Below are 21196 nucleotides of genomic sequence, written 5' to 3' on the forward strand. Positions count from 1 at the left end.
GTGTGTTATTTACACACACACACACACACACAAGCACACATGCATACATGGTCATACACACGTAAACAAATGAGTAAAAGAAAAAATGGAGAGAGAGAGAGAGAGCATAAAAAAAAGAAGAGGAAAAAATTGAAAAAATGTGTATGTGTGTGTATTATTCATTCACACACAAACACACACACACACACACACACACACAAACGTGTGTGTTGCAAAAGACTTAGAAGTTCATATTATGTTCCTTATAGTAACATCCCATGAAACCTCTTGCTACATGAAACATGCTTTTGAACCTTGGTGTGAAGCATAAGGAGAACACAGGTACGGAGCATCGGGAGAATCTACTTACAAGGCAATGCTCTCTCCCATTTAACGTAGTTAGATTGAAAATAGTTCTGAATGGAAAACAATCCAACTTCCAAGGAATGCTCTCTGACATTTAACGTAGTGACATTTAACAATCCATGACCGGAGCGATGGCGCTGGCAGCGACGGACACGCGGGAGAGGTTGGGGGCAGCAGCTGCGATGGCGAGGATGGACACCCCCGGCGACGCACCGTCTGCCCCGGACGCGGACACTGTGGCCTCCCTCTGCCGCAGCCGCTGGGGCATCTCCGCTCTCCTCAAGCCCCACCAGCTCCAAGGCGTCGCCTGGCTCATCAGCCGCTACATCCGAGGCGTCAACGTCATCCTAGGTACTGCATTGCAAGCGCCCTCCCCTTCCATTTTACGCTTTCTCGGACGCCTTCAGCAAGGGAGATGCTGTTTGAATGGTCCTATATCAGGGTTTTAGAGAAGAGTGAATATCATTTTACGACGGCCAAGCGCTTACAATCTGATCTTTGCTCCCTTTATTTTTCACCACGCTGGGACTCGTTTTTCGTTTTCATCATTGCTTGAACGTATTTATGAATTTGTAGTGATCTATTACCCCCTGACATATATTTTTGGAAATACCCAATATATTCCCCTTTGAGAGGGACAGGGGTCCGAGCGAACCACTAGAAGAGATGGTGGAGGTGGGATGGATGGGATAGAAGGTGGCCTGAGGGGAATGGGATGGGTGGATCAATGGGGAGATGCCAAGGAGGACCTTGCTTAGAAGAAGGTTGAGAGATGGGGAAATGAAGCCAATAAAGCCCACGCTCCTAGTTACTCGTCCAAAGGATGGCCCATGAGGGCATCATCCACTACAATGATCACTTGCTCAATGAAGGCCATGAAATGGAGGAGATGGAAGTCCAAATGGAACATGAAGGACTTTTGCTATAGAGCATGAGAGAAGACTGTCGGGAAAATATGAGCATGGATGAAATGCCACCTATGGCGACAAAGCCCTCAAGTTGGAGATCCCTATAGCCAATCGCACTTGGATGCCATATGATTAGATGTGCATCTATCAACCAACCAAAGCTTCTCGGAAGATGAGAAGGCCACTATAGGAGTCTCCACTTGATGAACGTGAAGTAAAATAGGCTTAGTGGTAATGGCTGGGAAAGATGTAGACTCCCTCATTCCATCCTTTGCACCTATACAAAGGTGAAGACATTTCTTCCAATAGTTCTCCTTAGGATGAATGGTCTTCAAGGTTTGGGAAATCCCTTGGATTTGACCTCTTCGTGAAACTTAGAGTTAGATGATGCCTCCTTTGTAAAGAAATTGTATGGCAAACTTAGAAACACAAAAGTGTATAACTACACAGAGAACACAATTTGTAGAACACTGAATGCTAACGAGTGAATGATGATTAAAAAGGTGATATAATCAGTGGCCCTCATACCTTCACGTCTCTAGGAATGGCCAAAGATGGCTGATGGAGTGGTGTCGGAGCGTGTCATACTCAAAACAGATCCTGAATTGGCAGCAGCGGTCTAAAATCTGATGATGACTAATGGAAGCAGTAGTGTATGGATGACCAGCATTCCGAAAATGCAGAGGTGGCTGTTATGATGTCTCCAAAAGATGGCAGCAATTAGGGCAACTGTTGAGTATCCTTTCTAGAGCTGAAATATAGCATCAAACTGGTCTGATTGCTGATGTAGATGCCTGGAATTGGAAAATGCAGCTGCTGGTATGCAGGTGATAGGCTGGGGATGGTCTAGAACAGCAGGGTGCCCTGCTATCTGATGAAATGCAGCTGCTGGTATGCAGAAAATCCTGTCCTTTGCTGTAGACAGCCTCTAGAATTAGGTCATGGCGTGCTGGACAGCTGCACGGGGCGATAGCTGGTGAAGATATTCTATTGTTTGGTGATATATCCTAATTAATTAATTAATACCAGTTTTGGGCTAATGACTGCTCAGGATCACTTGGCTGATAAATTGCCCTAGCCAATTTAATTGTTGGCTAGTCAAATTATTTTTCTGAGCCATAACTAATTATTAAATTAATTATCAGAATTAATACTCTGAAAATTAATTTAATAAAACTGGCTTATATTGGAAATTGTTTTGGAAGGTTGCCACTTGGGTAAAACTTTCCCATGCTAGTGGAAAAAACGTTTTTAAGGTTGGGAGAGAGAGCAATATCTTATTTGGGGTGTTCCATTAGTGGAGGTAGCTTTCATGGCTATCTAGCCAGAGAGGAGTAGCTGATTTCTTCCATTTTCTCGCGATGAAAGTTTGAAATTTCTCTCTCCCTAGCATTCTCTCTCATTCTCTAGCCTATTCTTATCCTTCCTTAGTAATTTCCAGCAAAATCAGCCATTAGAGGTGGAGATTTGGACTAATCTTTGCTGTAAACTCTAATTTAGGGTAGAAATTAGGGTTTGATAGCCACTTGGGAAGCATTCTTAGAAATTGGAGGTCTCTAGACTTGAATTTCAATCACTGAAATTTGGGGCAATTTCAAGAGGTTCAAGTGGCCGTTTAGCTAGTAAACATTTGGGATTGAATTTTGTCACCCAAGGAGCACGATTAAAGGCCAATCCCAAAGCAAACAAAGGGGCAAATTGTTTTGAAGTCTTGTTGGTCATTTGACAATAGGAGGCAACTGGAGAGTGAAGGAGATAGAGAGAATATCGTTGTATTCCATCTAGATTGCAATTTAAGATAAAGAAATACGACAAGGGGTGCTAGTGTTGGGGCCAACAGGTTGTCCATTGTCCAAGATTAAGTGGTAATATTTGCATTTTTAGTTTATGTGAATTTTATGTTTATTGTAATTGTTGATTAATCAAGTTATTACCACTCTCTCTGAGAAGGGAGGCTGGTTGTTTGGTTCCGTTGCTGGGATACTATCACCTTCCTTGAGTAGGCGTGCCTCATAGTATGGAGGGATTTCGGAAACGGGAAAAAATAGAGTGTTGGAGTTTCGACCAAAATTTGAAAATGAAGAAGCGACATTTTGGATTTTACACTAAAATAAATACGGTATTATGTGGGTATGTAAATATATCAATGGCTACAATAACATGTATCCAAATTTCATATAAAACTTTGAGTCTTCATATTATATGATTGAAATCATGATTCATTACACATGTCACGACTCACGAGTGTAGATTCAAGAGTTAAGACTTGATGGTTGAAACTTAAGACAGCTTAATACAATTAAAACTTAGTTTTCAAAACTTAAGGTAATAACATGAATTATAATTTATGACTCATGAATCATCTATGATATAAAGAGTAGCGAAGATTGACATCAAGAACAATGGAACAAGATGCATAATAAGTGAAATCAAGATACAATGTACTATACCATGTGAATACTTTATCAAAGCTCCAAAGTCCATTGAGCATTGAGCACTATGTACTAGTCTCTAGACTCTAGTAACTATTGAGTAATAGGTATTAACATCAATGAACAACTGGCAACTACAGTCTGCAATGCTAAACTGACTTCTATGTATCATGAGTCATGACTGGACTTTGAGGTCCGAGCACTATCTCCTTGTCTGACTCTGAGAACCCTGATTGAGAAGTTGATGAAGCAGCATCAGCCTCAGACTCTGGCTTTGAATTCACCTATGATGCACGACCACGTGTGGTCCTCGCTCTAGTGGCTTTAGCCCTCCTCTGTACACGAGTCTTATGCATCTGTGTCGATAGCTCCTCATAGAGCATAGAGTAGATATCTTGCTCCTCCTATGGTATCTCCGAGATGTCACACATTTTCTCTATATTAATCTTATCAACGTTCACTTGTAAAGGTGAACGACACAAAGATATGAGAGAAGATTCAATATGTTCGATGTTTATACATATCAGAATTTACAATTGAACTTCCAAGCAATGTCAAAGTGTCAAGGTTAAAAAGTTAATTGTACATAATACTAATCATTATCAATTTACCTTTGAAGGCTTAGGGGACAAAGCGGTTCTCTCAAGAAGCTGGAGGTTGCAATGGCAAAACACTAAATGCTCCAGTTGGGCAGTTGTTAGCTTGTTTCTTTTTTTGGTGTGGAAGACGGGCTATATGCTCTAGTTTCTCTCAGTGGGCCCTGAACTACAATCATGCGAGAGGATACAAAAGGCAATACGTTTCTATTCAAATTTAAGAGATTGGGTTTAAGTAATTGGCAATTGCTAATAGACAAGCAACAAAGTCAAAATTTAAGTGGGCAATAGATTATAGAACCTGTTACCTAGGTTACATAATGCATTAGATTATCAAGATTTAAAATATAAAAGAGTAAAAAACTATAAACATCATCATCGTCACCATTAAGAGAAGGAACCGTCCCCTCTCAAATTGGAAGGAGAAGCAAGTGGAAAAGCACTCTCTCCATCAACCTAAATAAGTGGAGGAGGGTGTATCCAAGCCGATCCAAGATAGAAGATACTGTAGAACTGGCCTGTTGATTGCTTTGGTTAAAATATTATAAAATTATCACTGGAAGGCATAAACTCTAAGCGAACAGTGCCTAGCTCAACCTGCTCTCTGGTGAAGTGGAAGTGAACCACCATGTGCCGTGTTCGAGGTGTGATGACCGGTTTGCATGCAAGGACAGTAGCACTGTGGTTGTCATAGTAGACAATTGTAGGCATATCAGAAGGAAACTGAAGTGCAACTAGTAAGTTTTTCCTAGTGCCTCCGCATCAATCAGCACTCATTTGACACTTAGCCTATTTCTGCCTACCCACCTCTTCCTCCTCCTCTTTCTTATCGGAAACCTCCACCACCACCACCATCACCATCTTATCCTCCACATCTATCTTACCCCACGTTCTCGACACCTCATGGTTCTAACTCATCTGCCGCCACGCATGCATTCAATGGCAAGACTCGATTTAACGGGTCAAACTTTACAACTTGGTCGAACTTGATGAGACATGCCCTTGACTCATAGAACCTATAGAATCTTGTCCAAGGGTTGGAACCCTAACTAGATCGCACACTTGTTTCATACGAGGTCATTCGCTCATGGAAGGCTAGGATGTAGGGCTTATTGCTTGAGTTTCGTTCTTAGCTTCAGCATTTTGACTTAGTGTTAGAGTGATGTGTACACTTGACTGATTGCTATGCAGCTCGGGATAGAGTCCGTTAAATAAATCTTGACCATGAGTTTCAAAACTTCAAAATCTCTGACAAGGATGACTTGAAAGTCAAGTTGGCCGAGTATCGGCATCTCCTTGTCGAATTCTTCACTACAGGAACTCCTAAGTTCTCGACGATTAGGTCACATTGTTTCTTAACAAGCTTCCACGTAAATACTTTAATTTTGTGCAGCAAGTGGTTTCTCTGTTCAATTTACCCACATTCTATGAATTTGAATGTCAGCTATGGCGTTATGCACAACTGTTTGATGAGTTTCATATGAATAATCCCTTAGAGAGGGCTCTTGTTGCTCATTCTCAGAAGAGGTAGCAAGAAAAAGGTAAACCAAATCAAACTTCAAATCAAAATCAAAATTAAAATGAAAATCAAAATCAAGCAAGGAAATCACAAAGAAATTCCCAGTCTCAACTCAGACCTGGGTGGCAGAATGTACTTGAGAAGAATATGTATTGTCAACATTGTCAAAAGGCTGGCCATTTTGACGATGAGTGTTGATCAAAGGCAAGAGACACAACACCAAAACCCAAGTCATAGACTCCCGCTCCTCAGTCGGGCAACCCCCCTCAGGGGAGGCACGGTGATAGCAAGGGTAGTGGAAAGGTTAGACACACACTGCCATAGACACACATTGCCATTGGTTAGCCATCTTAGTTGACAACGTTCTCAACCTACAGAGGGCTTGTCTGATCTGCAAAGGCCCGCATCATCTCTGTAGAGACATTCGATGCGAGTCTCGTTCATCTCTGTGAGTTGCCTCTCGACGAGGTTATTGTAGAGGCCCACTCATCATAGCCGAGCACATCACCACTTGTTTGGATTGTGGACAGTGGAGCTATACATCACATGACTCCTATAGAGGATATCTTCTGTACCTGATGCAAGTCCGCGTAGGAAACAATTCCTTGGTCAAGATCCAGGCTCAAGGTTGCGTCAGTTTTGCCCTTGACAAGGGTTTGGATTTGGATTTGCTGGGACAATGTATACTATGTCCCTCAGCTTGGGGTGAACTTGTTATCTATTCAACAACTTTGCTAGTTGGGGCAAGTAGTTTTCTTTATAGCAACCATAGTCGAGGTCCTTGACTCTCAGAATGGTTTAGTGATTGCTCATGGTGAGGCACAGCTTAATGGCCTATACCACATGACCCATTTTCTTACCGAGCCGACATCCGAGGGCTCTGTGTTCCATAGCTTCCAGACATTAGCCACATCTCGAGAGCCTACGAACAATGAGTATCTTTGGCATTTCCACCTAGGGCATCTTGGCTATGACTCTAATTGTTGCTTGGTCAGAGTACATTTTTGGGCACTAAAATAAGTATTAAATTAAATTTCAAAGTTGTAAAGCTACAAATTAATTTAATAATGTAGTTAATGTTGAAAAATGGGATTAGAAGGCTGCCAGTTGGCAAAGTTTGAGGGTTGTTTCATCCAAACAAACATCATATTTGGTGTGTTCCATGTCTAGACAGGGCAACAGCTGATTTCTTCCATTTTCTCGTGATGGAAGTCTGAATTTTCTCTCTATTCAACATTCTCTCTCATTCTCCAACCATTTGCTAGTCTTGCTCCGAAGATTTCAGCATTCTAATACTTGGATACAGAGAAATCGTATTTTTCTTTGCTGTAAACCCTAATTTATAGCAAAAATTAGGGTTTGACAACAACCTCCAGAAGTGTGCCAGGAGATTAAAGCCTCGACTCTTGAATTTTCAGGGTTGAGAATTAATTCTCAGCAAGATTCAAGTGAGGAACCAGCCAACATTTGAATTTGGATGAAGGTCAATCTCTCGAGCAAATCAAGGGGCACATTAATCTGAAGACTTGTTAGTTAGTATTGATAGCAAGGGGCTTTTGGATTGCAAAGGGAATTGAAGGAATCCCATTGTATTTAAATTCAATTGCAATTAAAGATAAAGAAACACTGAAAGGGGCACCAATTTTGGGGCCAATAGGATGTTCATTGTCCAAGATTGATCGGTAAATGTTTGTGTTTCAGCATTTCATTAATTATTGATTGCTATAGTTAAGTTATAGTTAGGTTATTACCACCCCTTAATGGAAGGAAGGCTGGTTTCACTTGCACTCTTCATCGTACAAAGTGTTCTAGACCTTGTACTATGTGTCGACTGTATGTGATGGGAAAAGCTCAAGGTGATTGCTGAGCGTAGGACCAAGGTAAGCTGTGAGGTGAGTATAGCTAGTGATGCTAATGGGTCTAGTTGAAGCAATCCCTCATATACATACTGTGTGTAGATATCAACAAGCTCGTGTGTGAATTAGAAGTTGGTGTGAGGTGGTTGTGGTGGGATCGTGTGGATACTATGAGCATGTGGTCAATGCGATAGTGGGGTATGTGTGGTTCGCTTCTATAGGCCACACTAGTATGCCAAAAGACGAGACCCTCTCCATGAAATGCATGGATCCTAATATGTAGTCCATCATACTGGATCCTGTGGGCTGGATACGCATCAATGCTCCTGACGAAGGCCACCTCTTCACCCCGTTATAAATAACGAGGTGATGTGGTGCTTCTAGCTTTGGTAGACGTCCTCCATACCCTATGTTATTTGGGCCCTAGTCCTCAACTATCCTCCTTACCCCTGCTCTTTGCTAGATCCAATGGGTGGAGTATCTCTCACCCCTCAAAATTATACATCTTGCACTGGTGATATTGAGTTCAAGCATTCAAGTCCCCTACCAAGAGGATCTCCCCTAGGCTTAAAAAGTATATGATCTCTAATAGACCAAAAAGGGTGACTTGACCTCCTCTCCTTCTCTACTATGTCTTGCTCTTGTTCCTCTCCCTATCCTCTTCTCTAGTGAATTTGGATGCCTTCAGTGGGAAGTAGCACATTGCAATACATATATACTCTTCTGGTGATAGCTCCATCCAAATTGAATCCACATGTATTGTGCCTCCGCATCATGGGACATGATGAAGACCCTTCTTTGTAGAGCAGAGTGTTGGGGGGGGAGAGAGAGAGAGAGAGAGAGAGAGAGAGAGAGAGAGAGAGAGAGAGTTTTACCAGAAAAAAAACAAGAGAGAGAATGAATATAAGACACTGAGGTGGAGTGGGCAGCAGTCCCACACTTAAAAAGATGAGAGTACTAGAACGATAGAATGAAAGCACAATAAGCCTAAAGTAAGTTAGACCTATTTGTAACTCAATTGGAGTTAAACTAACTTTAGAAGTAGTGACATAACTTATTAATTTATTTGTGTCCACACAATATACGAAGACATTGGGCATTGCCCATAATTGACCAATTCTAGCATCCCCTTACAGTGCCAATGTGATGATGTACAAGGAGTAAATTAATCACCAAAAGATAGTAAGTTCAAGGATTTTTGAAATTCCTTAAACCTTCACGTGATAGTTCCTTGGTGAAAATATTTGTAACATTCTCCTATGTGGAAATGTAGATCATGATAATCTCCCTTCTATGTGAACTCTCGCTCACTTAGTGATAATGAATCTCAATGTGTTTTGTACGAGTATGAGACATTGGATCTCGTGCTATTGTAAGAACACTCTGACTGTTAAGAAGAATAGGAGTGGATCCCTCCAAATGAACATGAAGATTAGCCAATACATGGCGTAACTAAGCACATTTGAATGTCGTGGTGAAAGTTGCCCTATACTCTGCTTCACAAGATAATGTAGTCATTGTAGGCTGCTTCTTGCTTAGCCAAGAATTGTATGATTGGCCTAGAAAGAAACAATGTCCACTAGTAGATTGCCTTGTATCTTGATCATCAGTCCAATTTGAATCATTGTAAGCATGCATTTGCAAGTCTCCCCCCTTGGAAAACAATAAACCATATAATTGTGGTGCATGCAAATAGCGAAAAATGCACTTAACGGCTTGCCATTATACTGTCATTGGGCTGTGCATGCATCTGCTTACTTGTGATATTGCATGCAGTATGTTAGGACAAGTGTTGCACAAATAGATGAGGCAACCAACAGCTTGCTTGTAAATAGCAAACATCTGATAGATCACAACCATCATGCATTCAAAGTTTCAGCCCTGGTTCCACAGTGTTCTCATAGATTTACAATCTTGCATGTTAAACCTTTCTAGCAATTTTTGAATATACTATGAGTGAGACATAACAATACCATGTTGGTTTTGGGTGAATTGAATCTCCAAAAAAAAGTGAAGTAGCTTCGTATGTGACATATCAAAAGTAGACTGCAATTCAGCTTTGAAAATTGCAAATTTTCTCTCATTTGGTCCATGAGCAATATATCATCTATGTAAAGAATGATGATGATCAAATCCCTCCCCTTTTTTCTTGCCTTAGAGGGTGGGTTTAGTTGGGCTGTTTTGGAACCCCTGTGTGGTCAAGAATGCATCTATCTTGATGTACCAAGCACATGGAGCTTGTTTTAAGCCATACAAGGCTTCATTCAGCTTGCAAACCTTGTGCTCTTGGCCTTGCACAACAAAGCGTGGGGGTTGTGTAACATATACATCCTCTTCCAAATCTCCATTTAAAAATGTTATCTTTATATCCAATTGATGTACGTCCCAACTGAAATGTGTAGCCATAGCAATCACACATCTAACGGTGGCCATCCTAAATGTAGGAGCAAATGTCTCCTCATAGTCAATGCCCTTTCTTTTTTAGCTTGTAAACCCAACGTGTGTCAATGGCCTTTTTGCCAGATGGTAATTCAATAAGACTTAAGGTGTTATTTTGCTCAGTAGAGCGCATCTCATCATTCATGGCTTGCACCAATGCTCATCCTATTGTGCATCCTCAAAACATGTAGGCTCATCCTTATCCAATACAGCACTAGCAAAAGCATATACTTTCTCATCACAATAATATGGCCTATATCAACAAAATGTGCCCTCCCTTCATATTTCTAGCACCTAAATCTGCACATTTAGGTAAAGGAGCATCCATACAACTCTGTTTCAGAGTCCGTAACAGCCATCTAGGGAGTGTTTTGGCTGTATGTATAGTAGCCCTTTCTTGCACAATTGCGTCATTCACTGCCTAGGAGAAATTGGACTAGGTAGAGGCTAATTTTGGGCAAGTGGGGCAGGTGCAACATGCTGTAATGGATGATTTTCTGCATCTGAATTTTCATAGTACATGATATCTCCTCTCACAAAAATGCTACATGTCGTAGGGTTATACAGCCTATACCCTTTGCTTTCCATGCTATATCCAACTAAAATGCATTTTATTGCCTTGTCATCAAGCTTTCCACAAAGCTCTTTGGGAACGTGTGCGCATGCAACACAACCAAAAACATGAAAATAATCCACACTAGGCTTCTTGCCATACCATGCTTCATATGGTGTAATGGTCTTTAGGCTTCAATGCTTTTCTAGGAGCACAATTCAAAACATGCTTTGTACACATAAGGCCTTCAAGCGAAAATCTATGAGGCAGCCCTTTGCTCTTCAACATGCATCCAATCATTTCCATAAGAGTACGGTTCTTGTGCTCCACCACTCCATTCTGTTAAGGAGTCATCCTCATTGTAGATTGATGTGCCATGCCGTGGTCTAACAAATAAGCCTCAAAGGCTTTAGACATGTACTCTCCCCCTCTATCTATGTGAAGAATCTGCACTTTCAAACTAGTTTTAGTTTCCAATTTGGCAACATAATGTTTGAAGTATATAAATACATCCAATTTGTTCTTTATTGTCACACTAGTTGGAGATAAAGATAAGTAGGGCCTTAAGAGTACCTAGGAAGGAGAGGATGTGTCGATTGTGCCATGAGGAGGTGGAGACAGAAGAGCATTTCCTATGCAAGTGTAGTGCCTACATTGAGATAGGAGAGAAGTATCATACACTATTTCAGTTATATAGTCAGTGATGAGTACATTAGATCATAGATACTTAGACCGATACATATGGAGATCTAGAGTGTTGAAGCATCCCTATTGGTAGAAGGTGCATGAGACAAAGCACGATAGATAGTCTTGACAAAGTTCTATCAGGGATCCGCAGTAAGAAGGTTGTCTTTATAGAGAGCACAGGAGATTAGGGCCGGATAATGGCCCAGTGCACAGGCCATAATCCCATTAGCAAGAGGCCATCGAAAGTCGACAGCGACATGAGACATACTTGGCCCACCATGCTCGCATTGATCCCCAGGAGCTACTCAAGAGCTTGTTCTAGGAGTCCCCACCTGGTTATCGCATTTTACATCCGCCTATACTCACATGATGATGTTAGATTTTCATGGCATTGTTGTATCTCGTGTGCATATAGCTTCATGTCTCCAGATGGATGTACTTGTATACATTGATGGCTTGCCTAGATGATGATGCCTACACTTATTGCACCTTTTGATAGGATTTTTCATTTTTCATTTTCACTTTCATGACATCTTAAGGATATTCCTTTGTACATGGATATGTCTCATAGGCCAATTTGGTCTTTAGTAGACGTCAATGTATTGGTTTGGTCTCATAGGTCACATTGGCCTTTTAGAGACGTTAATATACACTTCTTAACTCTCTCCCCCCCCCCCCCCCCCCCCCCCAATGGGTGAATTGACAGATTGCTATACTAATATATTGGCTAGTAGTTTAGTAGGATTTTGACTAGTAAGTATCTTCAGAGGAAAAAGCAATCTTTGTGTGACAATGCATCTAGTGAGCCCTTGTATTGATTTTACTTGTAACCACACCAAAGAATTAAGCTGACTTTTTTCTGTATCACAGTAAACTCTATGCTTCATTATAAATGTGTTTATGGGCAAGATTTTTGATGCGGTCTTTTGCCTTTCGATTTATTGGCTGCTTGAAATTTTAAGATATTTTGCTGTTTGACATGTATACCAGTCATTGCTGAAATCTTTTATTGTTCTGCAGGTGATGAGGTAATAATTTTGCATCAAAAATTGGATTGAACTAAGGTATTATGTTTGGAGTACTGCATATTCTTAATGGAAATTTGGATTGATTGTTAAATAATGATTGATGTGGGCTTTAGCCAGATCCATCTCAATGTGAACCAAATAAAAAAGCAGACTACAGTTCAAGGAGAATATAAAATAAAAACAAATTCATTAAATAAGAAGACAAAAAATGAACAGAAAGGGGAAGCAAAGCATGGCTGGGAGGTAATAAATTCAGTGTCTTAGCATCAGGTAGAGCATCATTTAGCATAGCACAATCATCAAATGAACTGTGGAAAAATCTTACAATCAAAGGAATGATGTAATAAGATACTTGATTAAGGAAATACTCAGTGTCAAGGAATTGCAAATACTGAATATGTCAAGCACCAAGTCTGGCATTGTGTGCTAGAGCATGGGATTGTATAGACATGCACTAAAAGTCTTTTAATGCAATTAGTCACACAAAACTCTTACCTCCCCAATCCTTAATGCAAGGAAATAGGCAATGCATGCTTGACATGGAAGATTTCTACAAGTTTTATGTCTTGGTCTAGGTGTTATTCTCAGTAGGCCGAAGCTAAATCAGGCCAATTGTATTACAGCAGCTAGTCATAAGCTCTACACAATTTCTCTTCTACTTCAACGGTTGAGAGGAAAATATTTGAGATCAATTACAGATTGATGAAATGAAAAACTCTATATTCAAGGCTCATTTAAGTGAGGTATTAAAGCAATAGAAGGATCTTCTTGCATAAGATGGAGGGATTTAAGGTTGGTATTTAGTCCTTGAGATTCACACCAGTCATAGATGAATGGAAGATAGTGTTGGCTAGTTCAACAACTTCCCAATCAATTGCTCCTAGAGTCGTAGGCCCTCTAGGCACATGTTTTCAAGTGCAAGAAAAGCTCCTAGCTTATTAAAAAGGACGTTCATGTTCTCATGAAGTGCAGTATCTTTGGATCATCAACAATTGTAGAGGAAATATTTTTTCATTAGTTTGGCTTCCTTGACTAAGGTCATCATTATGGCATGTGATCTTGTGTTTGTTCCAAATGCTTGCACGGAAGCAATAATTTTGTAGTTGGCCATATAGCAATTTTGCTTTGGCTTCCTATGAGAGATTTTAAGATGTGCATCTGTAACATCCATGGTAAAGGTTTTTTTCATGAGCTTGTAAAGATAATCTCACCATAAAATGGTTTCAAAGTCATAAAAGGGGGTGACATTAAGAGCTATGCCACTTTATCTTCTTGAAGGAGGTCTTATATGCAATGCCAATGGTTAAAATTTTGTACTTTATTGTTAAGAGTTTCAAAGGAGGTCACATGAGACTTGGGGAGGAAAGCTCATGGGTGGTTCGAAAGGAGGTTGAGTGTTGGAACTAAGGCAGCAATAGACTCAATTCATAATGAGTGCAAGATGAGAAAATCAGTTAAAAGTTTTTCCACCATCATGGTGAATATCATCTGGTGTGGTTGTTGCATGTTTACACATCTTACAATCCATAGATTGTCCATAACATTGGTGTTGACAAATATAGCATTGGAATATAGTTATTAACATTTTTCAGCCTTTCGGAACAAATGGCTGTCATAAATGACCAGCAACAACAAAAAACAATTTACCCCTCCTTTTGGCTATAGATTTGGGCACAAATCAGTCCTTGGAGTCTTGCATGTAAGCCTAAGAAAATGGGGATGGAGCTATCCTTCGAATAAGCTGCAATTTCTTCAATATTAACTACTAATCCTTTGCCCGGTCTTCAATTACGAGCATGAGTCTCAAGGTGGCTAAGTAAACCCTAATTTCTGTTGTAAATTAGGGTTTGACAGCAGTAGACCATTGCTGCTTTTCACCGAAGACTGGAATATGGTGAGAATTATTGAAGGAATGTTAAAGGATTGAGAGAGGAAGTTGAGGAGAGAGAAGTTTTATTATTCCATTGCTAGGAAGTGCTTAGATCTGCTGTCACCTGCTGTCCAGGACTTGTACCAGCAGTCACCTACTGATTTGCTGCTCCAGATAGGTTGCCTGCTTCTCTTGACCTTGTGGATGTTGTCTGTTTGTTCCTTGCAATTTGGGCTGCTTTTGGAGCTGTTGCCTATTGCCAGGAGGTCCTTTTGTAGCTGCAAATGGGCCCAAACTGCTCTTGACAGGCTCATTCTCTCTCTCTAGCTATTATTCACACTCAGAATGCTGATCACAGCCTCTCCCAATCCCAAAATAGCTTTCCTCACTTTGCATGGGCAAGTTTACCAAGTGGCAGCCTTCCAAAAGCAAATTTCAGCATTAATTAATTACTTTTCAGAATTAAATATTTGAAAATTAATTAGTTATCCATTTGACTCTGCCCATTAATTGGGTGGTGTCCATCCACATTTAATGTGCTAACCTTGTTGGGACTTAAAGTCGTTTCCAACTGTTGGGAATAAAGGCCCACCGTGCCTTTTATAAGTGCTTGGGTGTAAACACACCCTTAGCACTTGTACTTTAGTACTTTACATATAACTATCACAAAAACCTAAAAGAGGTGCACTCTTTGTACCCACAAATCGTGTGTCTCACTCTCTACTATTGCTCTCTCTCTCTCTCTCTCTCTCTCTCTCTCTCTCTCTCTTTGTGTGTGCCATTGTCGTTGCCATTGCTGAACATTGAACCTTCATTGCGCATAGGCCATCACAAACTGGTATTAGAGCTCAAGGTCATCCCAACTGAGCTTCTGGAGCTTGTTCAACCTGTGACACCGCAAGTAATTAGTTTGAGTCAGGTCACAAGACTGTCCAATAGTCAGTTGACAGGCAGGTATAGGTGGCAGGTCACGTCAGGCAGACAGGCACGGTGACACACAGGTTGCAGGCCACGTCAGTCGGTCAGCTCCAAATCAGGCACAGGTTTGGCGGGCAGTTAGGCGACACCTTGGAAGGTCTGTGTAGGTTGGGCATATCAGCCTGACAGTCAATGCTTTTCTTGTGCAGAAAATTTACGCTTTCTTTTTTTCAAAGGTTCATCCTTATTAAATTATGTAGGCTGTCATGCGCAGATAGGCACAATTTGACAAATCTTAACGATTTGACACACATTTACTCCCGGAATTTGGGGACTTTCATGTATGCATGAAGATTTTACTTGGCTGAGTAAAATTTGTGGATACTTGCACACTCTCGGGTCTTAGAATTTTGGGTTTTTCACATATGTGCAGAAATTGCAGTGGGATAGGTGCAATTCTTGGAATTTTGATACACTGGACCCTGTACAATTTGGGGCTTTTGCAAAATTTGTGAAATTTTGGCAAAATTGGCTTGTGCCATCCACTTGTGAGTTATGTTTGATGTCGTTTGAGCAGAGAAATTTTTGGGCTTTTGACTTTGAGAGTCAAATTTGTGCCCGTGGATGCATTTGGAGTAGAAATTGTAGCTGAATTTTGGGGCTTTCTCATGCAATTGATGCAATAGCCTGTGATATGGCTGTAATTGCTCATGGTGTGTTGTAGCGCACATTTCATACCTCTGAAAATTGATTTGCAGATCTGAAATTTCTAGAATTACTTGAATTTTCATTGCTGGTTGGTACTTGCTTCATACCTTGGTCATTTGTGTGACAACTGGGCTCACATTGCTGGCTTTTGAGTCACTTTTGAGTTGTAAATCATGGTTGGCTGTAGTGATAGCAGCAATCTTTTGCACATCAAGAAGCTTGAGGGCGTACACAACTTTGCTATATGGGAGAAGCAGTGCTATAATGTCTTTGTGCAGAAGACATAGGTAAAGCCTATAAAGAAAAAAGGGGTAAAACTAGCAATCATGGATCTAGATGAGTGGGATGAGTTAGATGAGCTTGCACACTCTACCATAGAGCTTTAGTGTCAGACAATTTACTCTTCAACATAGAGAAATTGAAATTTGCTTATGATATGTGGCAATGACTTGAGGAGTTATATACTCAGAAAAGTGCAACCAGCAAGGTTTATTGGTTGAAAAAATTAATGGACGTTTGTATGAAGGAAGATACAGCCATGCTTGTACATTTGAATGAGTTTAACTCTATTTTTAGCCAATTGATTGCTTTGGAACTTCACATTGATGAGGAGTTCAAGGCAATCTTTTTGCTATACACTTTGGTTGAAAGTTGGGACACTTTTAGGATAGCAATGAGTAATTCTAATGCTATGCTGTTATATTTAGATGTAGAGAGCTCTCTATTCATGGAGGAGCTCAATAGGCAAAATATTTCAGCAAACAAGTTTTCCAATGCACTGCATACTAGAGGCAAATCCCAATAGAAGGGCAAGACAACAAAGCACGCAGCAAGTCTCGTGGTAAAAATGTGGAGTGTCATCATTGTGGCAGCCAATATGCGAAAAAAGAGCAGTGTGAAGATAGAGGAAGTCAGTGTAGTCACTCACGAGAGTGATAGTGGCAATGATGTACTCTTTGCTTCTTTTAGTGATCAGTCACATTGATTGTAGATTCTGATGATGACATGCACATCTCGATTCTTGATTTAGGTGCCTCATTCCATGTAACACCACACTGTGAGTGGCTCTCTGACTACAGTGGTGGTAGACATGGTGTTGTCCACTTGGGGGACAGTTATGTATGTGACATTGTAGGGATTGGTAGTGTGTAGTTGACATTTCAGCATGGTTCAATGTTCACTTTGCATAATGTGAGACATGTATCCCAGCTCAAGAAGAGCTTGATAAGCACAGAGCAGCTAGATGATGAAGGCTATCCTACCACTTTTGGGGATAGCAAATGAAAGATATGTAAGGGCTTTAGAATTGTTACTAAAGGCTCTAAAAGTGATATTTTGTATCCACTACATGTATCTAGTGTGCGTGATCATGTTATTGCTGTAATTGAGGAGCCAAGTATGTCTTTGTGGCATAGCCGGTTGGCACATATGAGTCGAATTGGAATGAAAGTGCTTTCTCGTTTGGGTTATTTGCCGTGTTTGAGGTATGCTGATTTTGACCATTGTGATCATTGTATTTTTAGCAAGTATGCTCAAACATTACACAAAAAGTCTCTTTCACTAAAATCTTCACCCTTAGAGTTGGTACATTCAAATGTATGTAAGATGCCAGGGTTGTCTCTAGGGGGAAATAAATATTTTATCAGTTTTGTTGATGATGCCACACACAAAGTATGGATTTATCTGATCCGTTGTAAAGACAAGGCTTTGGATAAGTTTAAAAAATTATTGGCATTTGCTGAAAATATGACAAGTAAGACATTAAAGTGTCTTTGCTCTGACAATGGTGGGGAATATGTGCCCAAAGCCTTTTAGGGATTTTGTGACAGTAAAGGGATAAAAAGGAGCTCACTCCCCCTATAATCCACCCCAAAATGGTATTGCAGAGTATATGAATAGGACTATTCAGGAGAAGGTTCATACCATGCTATCTCATGTTGCATCACCTCATGGATTTTGGGCAGAGGTTGTTATGACAGTTGTACACTTGTTAAATTGGTCACCAAGCATGTCTTTTTTTGGGGGGGAGGGGGGGAGAGTCCCTCCCCCCCAAAAAAAGGAGCTCACTCCCCCTATAATCCACCCCAAAATGGTATTGCAGAGTATATGAATAGGACTATTCAGGAGAAGGTTCATACCATGCTATCTCATGTTGCATCACCTCATGGATTTTGGGCAGAGGTTGTTATGACAGCTGTACACTTGTTAAATTGGTCACCAAGCATGTCTTTTTTTGGGGGGGAGGGGGGGAGAGTCCCTCAAGAAGTGTGGTCAGGCAAGCCATCTTCATATACACACTTGAGAGCGTTTGGCTGTGAGGCATTTGTGTACATATGCAAAGAACAATGAAGCAAATTGGAGCTAGTCCCGTGAATACATTTTCCTAGGATATGGTGATGAGGGAGAAATAGGGTATAAGTTATGGGATCCCCTAAAAAAGAAAAATTGTGCGCAGCAATGATGTAATGCATAAACAATCCGAAAAGACAAAGGAAGTGAAAAGGGTTGTGTTCGGAGAAGTACCTGTAGGATAGCAAAGAGTACCCGTTGTACATCAGCAAATGCCTGCTGTAAATGACCTTATAAATGCAGGGAATGATGTTGAAATTGATCAGTAAGAAGTTGCCATGATATACCACAGTTTCATCAAGAAAATGTGCCATTGGGATAGTCGGAACAGGTAAACAAACAACATGCTGAACCTTTTGAATAGCAAGCTGTTAATACAGATTTGTAGGTTGAACAACTAGCAAAACATTGATCATTGGGTCTGTAGGTCGACCAGAAATAGAAAATAGCCAGATAAGTTTGGTCTTGGTGCGAATTATGTTGCTGGTTATGTCATGTTGACAAATCTCTAAAGAAAAATGGTACTTGGGATTTGGTGAATTTGCCTAAGGGACAGAAAATCCTACCATGCAAATGGGTTTACAAGATGAAGGTCACCTTTGGTACCTCACCAAAGTACAAAGCATGGCTTGTTGCCAAAGGATACAAGTAGGAACATGGAATCGACTTTGATGAGATCTTTTCTCTTGTAGTCAAATGACTATTTTACAAACTATATTGGGTTTGGTTGCATGTAAGGATATAGAACTCATATAGATGGATGTAAGCATTGCTTTCTGACATGGTGATCTGCATGAGGATATATGTATGCAACAACCATAAGGTTTTGTGGCTAAGGGGCAATAAAAGATGGTATATAAACCCAACAAAAGCTTGTATGGGCTGAAATGGACACCTTGTGAATTGTATCATAAGTTTGATACATTCATGGAATCTCAAGGATTTAAGAGAAGCCAAGTGGATCACTGCTTATATACCAAGAAGGCGACAGATGGCAACCTTCTTATATTGATTTTGTATGTGGATGATGTGCTGATTGGTGGTAGGGATGTTTATGTGTTAGACACATTGAAGCAGAACCTACATAGCAGCTTTGATATGAAGGACCTTTGTAAGGCAAATCATATTCTTGGCATGTGTATACTCAAGGACAAATTGAAAGGTCTTCTTTATCAATCACAATAGGAGTATGTATCCAAGATTTTGCAGCATTTCAATATGGAGGGGGAGAGGAAAGCAATTGGTGTATCATTGTCTTCATATGTGAAACTTAGTGCATAGGATAACCCTATATCCGATGATGAAAAGGTTTAAATGATTGAGATCCCATATGCTTCAGCTATGGTTTGCTTGATGTATGCTATGGTTGCTACACATCCTAATATAGCATTTGCGGTGGTAGTGGTTAGTAGGTATATGGCACATCTTGGTAGAAAGCATTGGGAAGCAGTGAAAGGTATCATGGGATATCACAAAGAATTTGTGCATCTACTTTGGAAAGCAGAAGGCATCTGTCGTTGGTTGTATGGATGTAGACTATGTTGGTTATTTTAACTACAGGAAGTCTACTTGAGGGTACATATTTATCTTCATAGGGAGAGCAATTTCCTAGATTTTCATGCTATAGAAGCGTGTTGCATTGTCTACTACAAAGGTAGAGTATGTGGCTACCACTAAGGCATGCAAGGAGGCTTTATGGCTTTCATGTGTAGTAGGAGAGCTTTGCATTATTGAGACTCTTGTCCTCCACTCTGATAGTCAAAGTGCTATCATGCTAGCACAGAATCTCGTCTTTCTTACAAAGATAAAGCACATACAGATGAAGTATCACTTTATCAAGGATGTAGTTGACAACAAAAGCATTGAACTTGTCAAGGTACATACAAATGATATTCTTGTAGATATTCTCACAAAGGGTCTTCTAGTAGAGCGGTTTGCTCATTGCCGACAGATGATGGAAGTTGGATAGTATATGCATTTCAGCTTTGCACCTACTTAGACTTAGCTGATTCTTTTCTCAATCTTCAGGTATGCTACCTTTAGATGGGAGGTTGTTGGGAATAAAGGGCTACCGTGTCTTTTATACATGCTTCGGTGTGAACACACCCTTAGCACTTGTACTTTAGTACTTTACATATAACTATTACAAAAACCTAAAAGAGGTACACTCTTTGTATCCACACATTGTGCATCTCACTCTCTCATGCTCACACACACATACACTGCGAGCATTTCCTTCATACTACAGATGATGGATTTATTGTTCGTCCGAGATACATGGACACCCACCTTTCCCATGGGATCAGATATACTATTGGCTAGTTGCGCACCTCCTCACATCGGCTAAAGATTGAGACTGGCAGATATAGATCCATCCCACCAGAGGAGTGCATATGTCAGATATGCCAATTAGAGCCAGAAATAGAGGAGCATTGTATTTGCCTTTGCCCAATGTATTATGAGGTCCGTGGTCGTTTCCACTGTCTCTTTAGAGATGGATTTGGACCACTATCCAGAGTCATGGATTTTACCAATCAGCGATGCCTTGGCCTCCTTCTTCTTAAGATACGACGGCTTCCTGACATGCGCCTCAGGAGTACAGCTGCTCTAGGACATCGAGGCCCTTCACAGAGGCAGCTCACAGACTTCTTTGCAAAGGAGACTCAGAAGACTTCAATACAGTTACAGCCACAGTCCACACGAGAGCCTCTCTCACTGCCACAGTCCACACACAGACAAGGAGTATTGATTGATCGAGCCATTCAGCTTAGCCGATCCAGATGTCCTAGGCCTCGACACAGACACCGACGACACCTTCATAGGTGGATACAGGGGATTATTTCTCGGGCTAGAGCTAGGCCCTCCATACCCACATGAGATTATACCATTTGGAGCTCATTGTTACTAGATAGAGCTCTGTTCTTTTACACATAGCCATTGTTAATTTTCTTTCTTATTTTGCTTTGTGCTACATATTTTTCCCAGACA

At 40.6% G+C, this 21196-nt stretch overlaps 1 protein-coding gene across 4 annotated transcripts in view; it reads left to right on the forward strand.

Moving 5' to 3' along the window:
* The first annotated feature begins 374 nt into the window (after positions 1-374).
* The window catches only part of ASG3 (SNF2 domain-containing protein / helicase domain-containing protein), a 164752-nt gene continuing 143930 nt past the window's right edge, over positions 375-21196 (forward strand). For 2 of the 4 annotated variants that reach the window (XM_087690912.1, XM_087690915.1), the window contains exons 1-2: positions 375-696; positions 12356-12399. The gene's annotated coding sequence lies outside the window, so the exon portion shown is untranslated. The remainder of the gene's footprint in view (positions 697-12355; positions 12400-21196) is intronic. The other 2 variants (XM_087690914.1, XM_087690913.1) reach the window with 2 other exon arrangements.

The sequence above is a fragment of the Lygodium microphyllum genome, chromosome 13, assembly GCF_053477565.2.
Source record: "Lygodium microphyllum isolate KBCC chromosome 13, Lygodium_microphyllum_v1.1.10, whole genome shotgun sequence".
NCBI lineage: Eukaryota > Viridiplantae > Streptophyta > Polypodiopsida > Schizaeales > Lygodiaceae > Lygodium > Lygodium microphyllum.